General features: G+C 38.4%; 1 protein-coding gene across 10 annotated transcripts in view; it reads left to right on the forward strand.

The window, feature by feature from the left end:
• Positions 1–243: 243 nt before the first annotated feature.
• The window catches only part of LOC118751330 (arf-GAP domain and FG repeat-containing protein 1-like), a 15012-nt gene continuing 2039 nt past the window's right edge, over positions 244–13216 (forward strand). For 3 of the 10 annotated variants that reach the window (XM_036486120.1, XM_036486123.1, XM_036486124.1), the window contains exon 1: positions 257–480. The gene's annotated coding sequence lies outside the window, so the exon portion shown is untranslated. Of the gene's footprint in view, positions 589–13216 lie in introns of all 10 variants that reach the window. The other 7 variants (XM_036486121.1, XM_036486122.1, XM_036486125.1 and 4 more) reach the window with 6 other exon arrangements.

A 13216-nucleotide genomic window follows, 5' to 3' on the forward strand; every position in this document is an offset into this window, starting at 1 on the left:
CCTGAAAATCAAAAAATTTTGATTTTTGCTCAAATTTCCCTCAAGCGGTTTGTCAAACCTTCAAACACCCCCATAGACAACACAAATGGATTGAAACAAAGGGATATTTCGCTTGGTTTGTCAAGCCGCTTGTGTTGTGTATTTCGCTCTTAAGGCAGTCTATATGGCGGAATTAGGACGAGAAGTTGCCAACCGATAACACCTTGTATTATTGCATATGGGAATTGGTCATGAACGAATTGAATTGGTTCATGGGAATTGGTATCCATCGAAAAGTATCGAGTATGTACTTGTTTACTTGTATTTACTCGTATTGTTTCATCACTAATTCCTATTACCAAAAGCCCTTCGATCGAAATAATGTATATTGCGATGCTAATTATAAAATATGGTTCCATTTCTGTAAAGTGTGCAGTGTTTAAATTGTAAAAATACAAAAGTTTGTAAATAACATGCTTACTTACATGCAGACGACTTGCTGTGAGTAGCGTGGATTCATTGTGAAAAGTGTCGGAGGCAGTTGCATAAAGATATTTTGGTTGGTTGCACAAATTGGTAGCCGTGGTGTGCCGTGATCTTGTGTAGCAAGTTATTATTTTGAATCTTTTTAAAGAGCCGTTATTTAAAATTACTAATCAACTTATCGTTTTTTAAAGTACAAAACCACGTATCACGATAATGCAAAACCGCGTATTTAAGGTCACCAAGATTTTACAGGAGAGAGGAAAAATATACACCGCTAGGGTGAGGTTTATCATTCAGCCGCACCTTTTGTTTTAAGAAAACCAGGTGGAATTAACAAATGAAACTTGGCCAGGATGATTAAGGGAGGTATTCTCTAAAACATGTATAACTAAACAAGTAAAAGCCGAAGGCTTCATACCTTTCATGAACATCTGAAAATTTTACTTTAAGAGATTACTGTATTTGAAAAAATTTATATATTCACATAGAGGAGTTACATATATAAAAAATCGTATCTGATTTTCACTGCTGTGTGAGCGGTATGTAAACCGGTAACACAATGTAATGGGTTTAGCTTCCTACATTAAGGAGATATATCGCAAAAACTGGTATAGGAACAATCAGTGGTATAAGAGATAAAGCTTATACAGCATAGATTTTGACGATTTTCTTAGTAGACTTTGTATTATTATTTATACAATAGCTTACGAAATTAATCGGTTTTAGCTGTCCAAATAAATTAGTTTTAAACTATGTTCACATGTCAATAGGTGTGTACTCGTATTGAAAGGACAAAATTCTCCAGCAGCAAAAGTTCTGAGAATTTAGCAGCATTCGCTCTCAAAGAGACGAAATATCAACAGAAGTACGAGAACGCAAAATTTGCAAAAACTTGCAACCTTCGAAACAGCTGATCACTTGCACAGTTACCACTGGTGATTAATTTGTCAATTTATTTTCTGTTTGGTACATTTTCCCCCGATTTGGCATTGTATACAATTGAATAGTTTTCGATAAGAAAAACCTTTTTAAAAAACAAATTAATTATATCGGAATGAATAAGTTATTTTTCTCATAATTATCATAATGATATCACCCGGTGACGCATTCAAAAACAAAAGTATCTCTTCCAAACACCCATCATTCATCCAAAAACAATGTAATAGATATAGCTACAGATGTAGCTTTGAAATTATAAATTTTTCATTTCAATAATCAACCTACCAAAACCGAAAACTTCAGCAAAACATTTCAGCATGGTGCATTTAAATCTATTTTGGTATATTTAAAGGAAAATTATGGTACAAACGAAAAATGTGATACGGCTACCATAGGCACCACACACTAAGTAAACAAAAGTGGAGATTAATAGCAAATTAACGAAAAATAAATAAACACAATAAACGTTGTGCATATTAAATTTACTCACTTTTCACGTTGTATACTAGCATTTATAATAAAATTTGCAATAAATAACTCAAAAATGCCATATTTTCTTTTGTTTATTTACAAACATGTGTTTTTGCTCAGCTGATTTTCTTACTTGCAAGTTTTAGTTGGGAAAAATTTTTCCAGCAGAAATTTGCAGCTCTCTTTCATATTTTGCTCTCTCAATTTCCCCTACTTTGCAAGTTTTTTGGGTACGGGAACGCAAAACCAGTAGAAGTTTTCTAAAACTTTAGATAGTTGGGCGTACGAGTACACTTCTAATATTATCTCAATCAAAGATCGTTTTTTAATCACCACGTTTACACAGGCAAATCTCAGATTATTAGCCGTCAAATTTGTTGTGCTTGTTATTCTCACCACTCAAGGAAAATTTATGTTTCTTCTCTGTGCCACCGTGATCACGTTTTTCTGCAATATTAACCAATATAAATATATTTTAACTTATTATTTTATTAAAAAATACCTTTAAACCCCTCTTTTCCTTGCTAGCGTCCATTTTTGTTTACTTTTACATTTGCCATTTCTCCTCTTCTTCGCAAAAACAATCGAGAAAACTAGGATGAACATCGAAAAGTTATCGGTTAAATCTGAGATTATTTTATAATTACAGATTAACAAGGGAGGAATTCTATATGGCTAATCTCTTCTAATTACAGATTAGGAAGTTAAGCTCGAAAATGAGGATAATCTACTTATATGTGAACCTAGTATTACATTAAAATCCCATATCTGAACACTCAGTTGTATGGGGGCAATATATAAGTTATAGTGACCCGATCTTTGTAAATTTCACTGTAAACTATCTGTTGATAATGAGTGAAAACAATGCGAAATATCATGTTTCTAGCTGCATATATGGAGAAGTTATAGCAAAGAATCTCATATCTGAACAATCAGTTGTATGGGAGCTATATGTAAAAGTGCCCCGATCTTTGTTATTTTCACTGTAAGAATTCTGTTGATAATAGTTGGAAGTACTGCAAAATTTCATGTTCCTAGCTGCATAAATCGAGAAGTTATAACGAAAATTCTCATAACTGAACAATCAGTTGAATGGGAGATATATGTTATAGTGACCCGATCTTTATTATTTTCCCTGTAAATAATCTGTTAATAATAAGTTAAAATGGTGAGAATTTTAATGTATAGCTGCATAAATGGAGAAGTTATTTCAAAAAATCTCATATCTGAACCAACAGTTGTATGGAGGCTATAGGTTATAGCGACCCGATCTTCGCCATTTTTATTGAAAATATTCTTTTGATAATGAGTGACAAGTTATAACGAAAAATCTCATATCTGAACAATCAGTTGTATGGGAGCTATATGTTATAGTGGTCTGATTCTTCCGGTTCCGACAAATGATTCATACAATATAAAAATACACCCACCTACAAAATTTCATCCGGATATCTCGAAAACTGAGAGACTAGATTGCATACAAACAGACGGACAGACAGACAGACGGACAGACAGACAGACGGACAGACGGACATGGCTAAATCGACTCAGCCCGACGTTCTAATCATTTAAGTATACCTTTTAATGGGTCTATCTTTTCTTATTCTGGTACTTAGAAACATCGGATCAAAGTTATAATACAATTTCATGCTCATGAAAGGTATAAAAATATAAACAATATAATTGTTTATAAGTTGTTCGTTGTTAAAATTTCTTAAGTCGTACCACTTGATTTCCTTATCAAAGAGTGCTTTTGTCACATACTTTCATATATATAAAAGCACATAACACTACCTAAAAGGTACATTCCCACGACAGCCGGTTCTACGTACCGGAATGACTCGGGTTTTACCCGACCAAGGGCTGTTGTTTCGGCGATCTAACCCCGTTTAAGGCGGCGAAGTATCTCAGAAGTTGTTCGTCCATAGGGCTACATTCGCTACGTTTTCTCCTACTCAGGGCTGGCATCGAGTCAAACCCAGGGCCAGAAACCTACACCTGCTGTGTATGCCGGAGACGACTACACCACAACTCCACCTCTGTCAGGTGCAATGCTTGCGAGGGGTGGTGTCACCTCAGAATCTGCTCAGGACTACGGACACATCGGCAGTGGACCACGTCATATGTGGCCCCCTGATGCTCAAACAGAGCAGCCTCCACGGCTAACCTTAGTCCACCAGAGCAGCCTCACACAGTCACCATAGCACAACAACACAATAACACCACAGACCATACCACAGCCACGACAAACCATAGAACACACACAGCTGCACCACCACCCACACGCCGCCGCCAACAACTCGTGGTTCCTCCCACAATCTGCACGGTATGTCAGACCAGGATATTCCGTAATGTGACATCAGTCAAGTGCAACACCTGCCTTGGCTGGTTCCACTTTAGGGCATGCTCAGGTCTGCGTACCACGCGAGACTGGACGAGGACCTTCGAGGGCCCGTGTTGTGCTGCTCGGTCGCAGACCCCAACTGCGACGCCTCCCGCCACCACCACAGGGCGGCAACCATCACAGCAGCGCACACAGCCAACGGCAGTAAGAACACACACATCCCTTACACCCCACATCACAACACGACTCCCGAACCACATGAAGCTCCTTCAATTTAACTGTAACGGGCTACAGAGCAAGATTGAGGAGATAACCGTCTTTATGTGCCGGCATGGTATATATACCTCAGCTATGGTCCAAGAGACGAAGTTGCACAGCAATTCAACATTGTTGAATTGTGCCGGGTATAACGTGCACCGTCGAGATCGCGAGCGAGATAATGGTGGTGGCTTAGCGTTCATCACGCACCACACCGTGCAGTATCGTCTTATCGAAGCAGACATCGACCGCAGGGATACCACCCAAGAATGTCAGGGCATTGCTATCCGGTCAGGCGATGTTGAGCTCGAAATATTTAACATATACATACCCCCTGTCATCTGCTGCCCGGCAGGATATCACCCTGATATAGGTGCGCTCCTCAGAGGTGAAAACCGTATGGTAGTAGGTGACTTTAATGCGCATCACGATCTTTGGCATTCAAGCCTGTCAAACGATCGTAGGGGAACAGAATTGGCTGAGCAGATAGACGATTCGACATTCTGCACAATGAACGACGACGCACACACCAGGATTATGGGTAACTGCAGCAGCTCGCCAAACATCACCATAGTCAGCGCTGGTCTGATAAACATCATAACATGGCGACCTATGCTGACTTTAGCATCAGACCATCTACCCATAGTCATCTCGATAGATAAACCAACCGACTTTGCCTCCGCTAAACACCGGACCTATACCAACTTCTCTAAAGCTGATTGGAAAGGTTACGCGGAGTTTACTGAAAACACCTTCACTGCGCTCCCCACACCAACCGACGTCCATCTCGGTGAACGTAAGTTCCGCAGGGCTGTCACTGCTGCTGCAGCTCGCTTCATACCGGCAGGATGTATAACGGACCCACGTCCAAACTTCCCTGCCGAAGCGGCTGTTCTAGCCTATGAGCGCGGCTGCCTTCATCAGGCCGATCCCGGATATCCCCGTATTAGGGATCTCAACGCGAAGATTCGGCAACTAGCAAACGTACATAAGCGGAAGAAGTGGGAGGAGCATCTGAAGACCTGTAACAACCGTGAGGTCACTGTCCAATCCGACGAAGCACGACGACAGAGTCGAAATTTCTTTCGGCGACCATGCTTCGTCGGACCCGGAGCGATGCGCGAGCTATTTTAGCCGGCAGTTCATACTGCATACTCCGGTGGACAAAGCCAAGCGTCGAGTGACCAGAAGGCTGCACAAACTGCCAACAACTTGTGCCCCCTTGCTTTCAGCTGCGGTGAAGTTCAGGTGGCCATCGGGAAGGCGAAAGCCTCCAAAGCCATAGGTCCCGACGGAATATGCATGCACGTCGATGACACACCAATTCCGACGGTGAATAATCCTAAAATACTCGGAGTGACATTCGACAGCCTGCTCTCCTTCTCTGCGCACACAACCGCTATTGTCAATAAAGTACAGAGCCGCAACAAGGTCCTCAAGTCGCTAGCCGGCAGCACTTGGGGCAAAGACAAAGAAACGTTGTTGGCAACATACAAGGCAATAGGCCGGCCGGTTTTAAACTACGCAGCACCAGTGTGGTCGCCGGGGACTAGTAGGACGCAGTGGAAGAAGCTACAGACGGTACAAAATACAGCACTCAGGACAGCGACAGGATGCCTCCTGATGACACCAGAACACCACCTCCACGATGAGGCAAAAATGCTCCCGATTAGGGAGCACAACACGATGCTCTGCAAGCAGTTTCTCGTTGGGAGCAACAGATGTGGCCACCCAAATAGAGAGGTGCTTGCAGAGGAGCCCTCGCCGAGGCACGTCAGGAGGCATCTATATGAACTGACGGACGAAGTCCAGAGGTTCATTAAGCAACCTCTGGACCCGTCAGCTCATAGACAGGCCCTGAACGGCATTCACAGGGATGCAGTCTCGAGTTATGTAGACTCAAGACCTGTGAATGCCGTTCTAGGCACACAAACACCGGACATTGACTTGACGGATCTCCATCTGCCTCGGGAGACCAGAACGACAATAGCCCAACTTCGCTCTGACTACTGCAGCAGGCTAAATTCCTACCTGTGTAGGTTAAATGCGGATGTGCCGAACGAATGTCTGGCATGCGGAGAGACCCCTCACGACTCGAAACATCTCTTCGCATGCCCGGAAAACCCCACAACCCTAACGGCGTCGTCCCTATGGACTGACCCCTTAGAGGCTGCACGCTTCTTGGGGCTGCCGTTAGTGGAACTTGACGACAACGACTGAGATATCAGCCGATCTGGGCGGGGTTGTTGTAGCCGCTACAACAACAACCTAATAGGTTACACACTTATTTCATTTTATATTGTATATAAATCACTTTAATCCAACTTTTATTAACTTGGGATTACATTGGCTGCAAGTTAGTTTGGCATCCCCGGAGTTCCGCATTAAGGTAGCTATGGAACGGTAGAGGGAGTTCTCCTGATTGCAAATATACACCCGTATGCTGTAATCCGAAAGTTCGTAGTTAGGCCGTGGTTACGCCACCAATTTCGATTGGGAATCACCGTGCAATTGTTTTTGTGCACAGCATGGAGTGAGAGAATTTTCGAAATCGAACAGCCAGCACGATTTGCTGGGTGAACCGAACAGCCAGCACGCCAATTTTTCAGGGTGGCGATACGCTATTTTGCGAAAAAGTATTAGTATTAAATATTAGAATAGTAAAAAATATTTTTTTATTATTATTATAAAGTAGATATAAAAAAAAATATTATAAAAAATAAATCTTAAAGAAAGAAAAAATATTAAGTTCGTCCATGTTTCATTTTCGGACTTCAATTTTGATGCATTTTTACTTCAGTGCTGCCATTGTGTGCGAAACTGTATGAAATGGAAAAAGGCATTTCTTAAGAAGCAACCCTGTGCTCGCCAATCAGCAAACAGAGTGTAACCACTTCTCACCAATCACCGAAATTTTTTCTCTTTTGATTGCCAATTAAAATTGGTGGCATAACCACGGCCTCACGAATTCGTAGCTCCGTTCCGAAAATTCGAAAATTGGTATGCTGTAATCCGATCGTAACTATCAACGGCGTTGCCAACTAAAATATTAAAATTCGAAGGTCTTAATCAGCTGCTTTGACACAAACAAATCAAAATAAATATAATACAAATTTTTTCTTTCCACAACAAATTTTAAAGTTAAAAGCTACAATTAATGGCATAGTAACATATTGGATATCTCAATTCTATGGACTAGGTGTATGGTGCCAAGTTAGCCCTACATACCATTTTTTCTTAAAAAAACGAGAGCTACAAATTTTTTCCTTCCACAACAAATTTTAAAGTTAAAAGCTACAATTAATGCCGGTATAACATTTTCAATATCTCAATTCTATCGACTAGGTGTATGGTGTCAAGTTAGCACTACATACCATTTTTTCTTAAAAAACGAAAGCTACAAATTGTTTCTTTCCACAACAAATTTACAACAAAAACACTACAATTAATGCCGTAGTTAACTTATCCTATTTCGAAAAGTGTAGTGCTAACTTGAGACACGTGCTGCTTTAATTCTTGCAACGCTTTCCCAAAATTCCGACAAATACATAAAAATGACAGCTACGTCGGATTCAGGCATACCAACATTACGAATTTCGAAGATGGCCTACGAATTTCGAAACTACGATACGACAACACGGATTTCAGCATACCAATTTTACGATTCATAGCAAAATCGAATCTACGACGGATTACAGCATAGGGGTGATATATACTTTTATCCGCCGGAGGCTTATAGTTTTTAAGTTATTGGGTGGGGTTTAGTAGCGCTCACAACTATTTCGGGCTATTCCGTCCAAATTGGCGGCCCGACCCAAAAAAAATTTCACACACTTGTAGTAAAGGGTCTACGCATTATTTTAACACTCACTTTTGTAAATTTTCGTCACTAATTTATTTACAAATTGGGTTTGAAATATGCCCTTTTTTGTAAAATTCGGAAATTAGCGTACATTTATCACTCCTATTCTCCTTAAAGCAGCCACTTCACCAATTCCTTTTTTGTACTCCCCTTCACTTTACACTTTACTCGATTAGTTATAACTTGCTTTACGACTTTAATATTAACCAATTAATCACAATTCATTAAATAAAAACACCTTCAAAATCACGCGTCTGACTTTGGTTGCATATGCAAATTAAATGGCGGAGTTCAGTTGTCAAACTCCAAAATATGCAAAAGAATGAGAGACAAAAGGAGATACGATATAACCCAGTAAGCATTAAAAATATACAAAGGTGTTCTCTGAAAAGGTGTTCAGCTCCTTTTCTTCGCAAAACAAAGGAGAATTCTACTGCCTGAGGGTAATGATCCCTAAGTGCGGTTAAAAAAAAATACATCACAAATAAGTGCGTATAATTAGGGAGTATAAGTGTACAATACGTACATTGCTCTTATTAAAAATAATAATATTATGAACCAAAAATACAAGATCACGCCTTCTTCTTAGTAGCCCGTTATAATCGCATTTAGGAAAAAAGTTGGGCGACTTTGACATTAGCCGTTTGTTTACATTTGTTCGTTGTTTACAATTTGGTGGTGGCTTTTTACTGCAATTTTCTTAATTTTCGCTTGTGACGTGTGCACACATAAGGTAAAGAATAATTTAACACAACTACATGATTTATAGAAGAATTTGCATAATAAAAATGATTATTCATGCGTTCAACAATTAAGCGGTTTTTTTTTTGTTTTCTTCGTTGTTTACTTACAACAAAGATGGCGTCGAGATTTCAACAGCTAAAAAAAAACTTTTTTCTTTCTTTCGGGAAGGCGTGATCTTGTGTCTTTCGTTCATGAACAGTTCTGTATTCACAATGTGCGTATACATATATAAGTGCGTGATAATTATAATAATAATAGATTGGCGCTTACACATATGTTAGTGTTTGGCCGAGCTTCTCCTCCAATTTGTGGCGTGCGCCTTGATGTTGTCACACAGAGCGGAGGGACCTACAGTTTTACGCCGACTCCGAACGGCGATTGTATTTTTACGAGAAGCTTCTTTTCATGGCATGGTTTGCCATTGCCTGCCGAGGGACGACCGCTGTTAAGAAAAAACCTTTTTCTATACTTTTTGCGATGTTGCTTTGACCTGGGCTTGAACCCAGGCGTTGCGGAGTGGAAGCGCGCACAGCTAGCAGTGATAATTATAAAAACTTACTTAATTTACTAAAAATACATCATAAATGTAAAAAATATGTTTATATTTCATTTCAATGCAACTATTTTGCCGAAGTGTTTTCATAAATATAGTGTTTATTGTGTGAAATAGCGCCGAGAGGTTAGTTCAATTTACAAACTTTAACAACAAATAACTTAAAAACTATAAGCCTCCGGCGGCTAAAAGTATATATATTTGCAATCAGGAGAACTCCCTCTACCCCCCATAGCCACATTTTTTTTGTACGCGGGGGATGCCAAACTAAAATTTTCCCCCAACTGGGGCTACCGCCTTGCCTTGGGAAAGGATGAGGTAACTAGAATTCCCTTTCTGTGTGGTAAACCTGATGTTAAAATTCGTCTAGTCTGATCTCTCTCCCACGATATAGAAATCTATCATTAATGACACATGTAATATATGTTTTTTCTTTTATTTTCATAAAATCTTATGAACTAATTATTGATCGTCAAAAAATTAGAAGCTAAGTACATTACATCAAATTATAAGCTAAATACATTACCTTAAGCACAGTACATAAAAAATTAATAAACAAAGGAAATGTGGCCAAAAATTAAGCAAAATAAGACGTTTCTATTATTTTTGCCACAAACGTACATATGTACATACTTAAATCTAATATCCTAATATTATACATTACATTGAGCTCAATTGCCTTCCTGAATTCTTTTCGAACTCAACAGGATCTCTCTTTTTAAATGCATCTAAGTGGATTGAAATAGATTACCAACAAATTTGTATTGTTAAAAGATATGTACATATGTACATATACGGTAGTGGCCACATAATTAGGGATACTATTTATTTATCCGTTTTGACCATTTATTTAAGAACTTGCGTCGATTTTTGAGTACTTTTGACAAAGTATGTTAAAAAGGTTTATATATAGGTATATAGTTATAAACATATATGTAATACTTCTATATTGGCAGTAAGCTAACTTCTCAATGTGTAAGCATTCCGAAATCAAAGCGAGACAGTCTAGTACCGTTTTTGTCAATGTATTGTGTACTTGAGTGCCGTTTTTGTATATGTGTTGTGTACATGTTTATTTATAAACTTGTGTGTTCCTTTTCTTTCGCACGTGTTTATTGATATATCTGTACTGTAGTGTTTTCGGACGGTACTAGCTCTTACTGCCAATATAGGAGTATTACATATATGGTTATAAATAAATAACGAAAAAATAAATGGTCAGAACTTGTTGTGTCCCTAATATGTGTACATATTACCTCGTAGGATTGTGTCAACCAGTATAACTTTGTTTAGTGGTTTTCTCTCCCATCTGCCGTCACAGTTAAGCTGCAGCGATTCCTCGTCCGAAAATGAATGTGTAATACCGCTGGCTACGTCCTCACACACCTTTTATTTTTGATATATGTAATTGACCTTTGAAAAATTTATGTACAGCAATTAGAACGTGAAATATGTATTCCATAATATATTCATTATCATGGCTTGTTCATACTCTGGATCTTTTAGTTTTGTTTCTAGAACTGGCGATGCGATGCAATTTTTTAATATTGGATTCGTAAATCCGTTTTTCTTGCTCATGGCGGTATTAAAAGCTCTTTTATTAATTTTAAATGAAATATTTTATAAAACTTATCTTTATTTTTCCACAGCACTTTAAGTTTTGAGCATTTTTTCGTTTTGCGTCTTTCTTTTTTCTGTTGATGCGCGCATTTGAACTTCTTCAGTACCAAGTACTTTATAATACGGTTTTATTTATTACGTTTATATATAAAAAGAATGTCATACCACAATGAAAACTTTTATTTTTACTTACTTTTGCCATGAGCGGGGTCGAATAATGATAAAATTAAAATTAAACTAATTAAGTTCAAAATTATATCCAAGTACTTCAGTGCTCGACATTATTTGGCAGGTACAACTACTTTTGTTGAGCACAAAATGCAGCCCTAGTGAATCTTGTGGTTACTATGGCAACCAACTACCGTTACTACTATCAGCATTGACACTCACTTGATCGATCAAATGATAGTCATTCCCTAGGCCGTGGTTATCACACCAATTTTAATTGGCAATCAAAAGAAAAAAATTTCGGTGATTGGTGAGAAGTGGTTACGCTCTGTTTGCTGATTGGCGAGCACAGGGCTGCTTCTTAAGAAATGCCTTTTTCCATTTCATACAATTTCGCACACAATGGCAGCACTGAAGTAAAAATGCAACTAAACACGCATCAAAATTTAACTCAGAAAATGAAAAATGGAAGAACAACTTAATATTTTTTCTTCCTTTAATATTTAATTTTTATAATAATATTTTTTATAATATCTACTTTATAATAATAATAATAATATTTTTTACTATTCTTATATTTAATACTAATACTTTTTCGCAAAATAGCGTATTGCCACCCTGAAAAATTGGCGTGCTGGCTGTTCGGTTCACCCAGCAAATCGTGCTGGCTGTTCGATTTCGAAAATTCTCTCACTCCGTGCTGTGCACAACAACAATTGCACGGTGATTGCCAATCGAAATCGGTGGCGTAACCACGGCCCTACAGAGCCAAACTGGCATATACAATTTTGCATATGTGTTAGTTTTCGTTGTGAATGTGTTGGAGTTTCTGTCAATCGCGTCTTGTAGGGTATATTGGTGAAGTGGCTGCTTTAGGGAGAATAGGAGTGATAAATGTACGCTCATTTCCAAATTAAAAAAAAACGGCATATATAAAACCCAATTTGTAAATAAATTAGTGACCAAAAATTACAAAAGCAGGTTTAAAATAATGTGGTCTGCACATTACAAGTGTGTGCAAATTTTTTTTGGATCGGGTCACTCCTTTGGGCGCAATACCTCGAAATAGTTAGACTAGATACTAAACAGTACCCCTTCCTCCTGAAACAAAAGTGCATCGGCCACTGAATCCATTATATTTTACCTAACTAAATTAAAAAAAAATATAAAAAAAATAAAGTTTCAAATACGATTAAACAATTTTTTAAATTTCACTGTTCACTTGCGATTATATTTATTTGGAATTTCTCATCTTCGAATTTCACTATTTTACTTGGCAACGCCGTTGAAAGTTACGATCGGGATACTGCATCCCAATTTTCGAATTTTCGGAACGGAGCTACGAATTCGTAACTACGAACTTTCGGATTACAGCATACGTCATATGCTACTCTTGATCAGCGGGATTGCAACTATGCTGTTGTTTTGCTGTACATGGTTTAATATCGATATATTGGTATGAATAGATAAGGTTTTATGCCTGGAGCTTCCTATGAGCAAATCTCAGTTGCAAATGTCAGTTACGCGGTTTTGCAAAACGACGATAGGCGGTTTTGCACTTTAAACGACGATTTAGATAATATTACAAAATATATATATTATATATGTATGCTTCATATTCATAGTATAGTTATATATCGATGGCTGAGTGGAAGATCGACCTATCTCGGCAGCCAGTTCGAAAGCGCTCTGTCTCAAAAAACTTTTCAAGAACTCCCTATTTCAGAATTTAATTGAAAAACACCCTATCTCAAAATTCGGTTCAAAAACGCCCTATCTCACTTCAAAATGT

This window comes from Rhagoletis pomonella, unplaced genomic scaffold (genome assembly GCF_013731165.1).
Source record: "Rhagoletis pomonella isolate Grant_MI unplaced genomic scaffold, Rhpom_1.0 Rhpom_scaffold_00653, whole genome shotgun sequence".
Taxonomy (NCBI): Eukaryota; Metazoa; Arthropoda; class Insecta; order Diptera; family Tephritidae; genus Rhagoletis; species Rhagoletis pomonella.